Source organism: Gossypium arboreum, chromosome 7 (assembly GCF_025698485.1).
Source record: "Gossypium arboreum isolate Shixiya-1 chromosome 7, ASM2569848v2, whole genome shotgun sequence".
NCBI classification, from domain to species: Eukaryota; Viridiplantae; Streptophyta; class Magnoliopsida; order Malvales; family Malvaceae; genus Gossypium; species Gossypium arboreum.
The window spans coordinates 13,497,209-13,500,871 of record NC_069076.1 but is presented as its reverse complement, the minus strand read 5'-3'; positions in this window follow the sequence as shown (position 1 = coordinate 13,500,871).

Sequence of the window (3,663 nt, the reverse complement as noted above, 5' to 3'; positions counted from 1 at the left end):
AGGATCTGATCGGTATCTCCTTAACATGGATACATGGAACATGTTATAAATCTTTTCTAGTTCGCATGGCAACGCCAAACAATAGGCTAACGGTCTAATTCTTTCGGTAATCTCGTACGGCCGATACATCGTGGACTCAGTTTACCTTTTCGACCAAATCTCAATACCTTTTTCCGTGGAGATACTTTCAAGAATGCTCTATCTCCAACTTGAAACTCAATCTCCTTTCTTTTCAGATCAGTATAAGACTTTTACCTATCTGATTTCGTTTTCAAACAATCTCGTATCACTTTAACTTTTTCTTCAGTTTCTTTGATCAGATCTACTCCATGAATCCGATGTTCCTTGAGTTCTGTCCAGTACAATGGAGTCCGACATTTCCTACCATACAATGCCTTATAAGGTGCCATCTTTAAACTTTTTTGGAAACTATTATTGTAGGCAAATTCTACCAATGGCAGGTATTTTTCCCAACTACCCTGAAAATCAAGGATGCAACAAGCAACATATCCTTAAGAATCTGAATCATCCGCTCAGACTGGCCATCGGTTTGAAGGTGAAAAGCTGTGCTAAAGCTCAACTTTGTACCCAAGGCTTGTTGTAACTTCTTCCAGAATCTCGAACTGAACCTTGGGTCTCTATCTGAAATAATTGACAGTGGTACTCTGTGCAATCTTACTATCTCAGAAATGTACAAATCGGCCAATCTATCAAGAGATAATCCGACCTTACTAGAATAAAATGAGCCGACTTCGTCAATTTGTCCACCATAACCCAAATGGCATCTTTCTTTTTTTCTTTGGAGTCATAGGTAGTCCTGTCACAAAATCCATAGTAACTCTGTCCCACTTCCATTTGGGGACCATTACTGGTTGTAAAAAACCTGAAGGTACTTGATGTCACACCGGGCATTTCGATACAAATTCAGAAACATCTCTTTTCATACCGTTCCACCAGTACATCTTTTTTAAATCGTTGTACATTTTAGTACTTCCCGGGTGAACAGACAAACGACTGTTATGTGCTTCTTGCAAAATCTTCCGAATAAGTTCATTATCTTTGGGTACAAAAGCCCTGTCTCTAAACATTAAACATCCATCAGGACTAATTCAAAAATCTGACTCAACACCAGACTCACATTGAGCTCTTTTTGCTTGCAAGTCATCATCATTAAGCTGAGCATCATGAATTTCCTGCAGAAATGTCGGCCTAGCCTCTAGCTCGGCCAAAACTGAACCATCATCAAGAAAATTCAAATGAGTATCCATAGCTCTCAAAGCATACAGGGATTTTCTACTCAATGCATCGACGACCACATTCACATTTCCCGGGTGATAGTCGATAATCAGGTCATAATCCTTAATTAATTCTAACCATCTTCACTGTCTCAAATTTAGTTCTTTTTGAGTCTTCAAGTACTTCAAACTTTTGTGGTCCATGAATATACGAAAAGTCTCGCCATACAAATAATGCCTCTAAAATTTCAAGGCAAAAACAATAGCGGCAAGCTCTAGGTCGTGGGTTGGATAATTCTTCTCATGAGGCTTCAATTGCCGTGAAGCATATGCTATCACCTTGCCATCTTACATAAGTACACAACCCAATCCATTTAAGGATACATCACTGTAGACCACAAACTCTTTTCCCGGTTCAGGTAGCACTAAAACAGGAGCTTCGGTTAGCAATGTCTTTAACTTCTCAAAACTTTACTGACACTTCTCCGTCCATTCAAACTTAACATGTTTTTGTACCAACTTCGTCATCAGTATCGCTATCATAGAAAATCCCTTTACAAACCTTCGATAGTAATCGGCTAAGCCCAAAAAGCTTCTAACCTCGGTTACATTCTTAGGTGATTTCCATTCAACAATTGCAGAAATCTTACTTGGATCAACTTGGATGCCTTTACTTGAAACTATATGACCCAAAAATCCAACCTCCTTGAGCCAAAACTCACTCTTGCTAAACGTAGCATATAGTTGCTTTTCTCGCAAGGTCTGGAACATAATTTTCATGTGCTTCGCATGCTCTGTCTCATCTTTAGAGTAGATCAAAATGTCGTTAATAAACACAACAAAAAACTTATCCAAATATGGCCAAAAGATCCTATTCATTAGATCCATAAACATAGCCGGTGCATTCGTCAGTCCAAACAGCATGACAAGAAATTCATAATGGCCATACCTTGTTCTGAAAGCTGTCTTTGGTACATCCGAGTCTTTAACTCGCTGCTGATAATAGCTAGACCCCAAGTCTATCTTAGAGAATACTGTGGCTCCTCTCAACTGGTCAAATAAATCATCGATCCTTGGAAAAGGATACTTATTCTTGATAGTTACCTTATTCAGTTGTCGATAATCGATACATAACCTCATTGAACCGTCTTTCTTCTTTACAAACAACACGGGGGCACCACAGGGTGAAAAACTTGGCCTAGCAAATCCTTTATGCGTCAGCTCTTACAACTGTGCTTTTAACTCCTTCAGCTCAGTAGGTTCCATTCTGTACGGGGCAATGGAAATGGTAGTCGTCCCTGGCACAAATTCAATACCAAACTCTATCTCTCTTTTAGAAGGTAATCCGGGTAACTCCTCCGGAAACACATCTGGGTACTCACATACTATCGGTACAGACTCAATCTTTAATTCAATTTCCTTAGTGTTCATCACAAACGCAAGGTAAGCTTCGTATCCTTTCCTCATATATCTCTGGGCAACCATTGCAGTAATTACAGCCGGTGGCAAACCCAATTCTCTTGATTCGATCCGTAGAGTCTTACCATCCGGACATTTCAACTTAATATACTTACTACCACACTTCACAATTACATCATGAAGGGCTAACCAATCCATCCCAAGTATTACATCAAATTCATCAAATGGTAACAACATAAGGTTAGCCGGAAAACAATGACCTTGAATCGTCAAAGGACAATATTTACAGACTTTATCAACCAGGACTAATCTGCCTAGTGGGTTCGACAGTCTAATGATGAATTTTGTAGGTTCAACAGATGTGTTCATATTAGACATCAATCTCATGCAGATATATGGATGCATAGACCCCGGGTCAATTAAAGCAACAACACTGGTATCCAAAAGAGAGAAAGTACCCGTAATAACATCAGGAGCAGAGGCTTCCTCTCGAGCACGTATCATATACGTTCTTGCCGGGGCTTGAACCTCTGGTTTTGCAGCGCCTTTCGTCTCGACTCGACTGCCACTAGCACTCCTAGGATTTCTCGGAGGTTTACCTCTTGAAATGGGAGCATTCATCTTCTAAGCTAATTCCTCATCTTTTTCAGCTCGTTCTGGGCAGTCTCTAAGAAAATGATCAAGAGAACCACATCTGAAACATGCACCACTTTTCATTCGGCATTCTCCGAAGTGAAATTTGTTGCAACTCTTACACTTCGATTTTTGATCGTCTACACTCCCCACACTAGTTACCATTGGGGAGGAGGACTTTTGACCTCGTCGCTTAGAGCTTCTTGATCTACCCGAATATCCCACTGACGAAGTGGAGCATTCATGCAAGCTCTTGGCTTTCTTTGTGGAGAATGAGAGTGTCTTACCGCTAGACCTCTTACTTGTAACTCGAGCCACTCGCTTAGCTTGTTTTCTTTCATTATTGAGTTCCTCGGTCTTCTTGGCTCGAACGGCC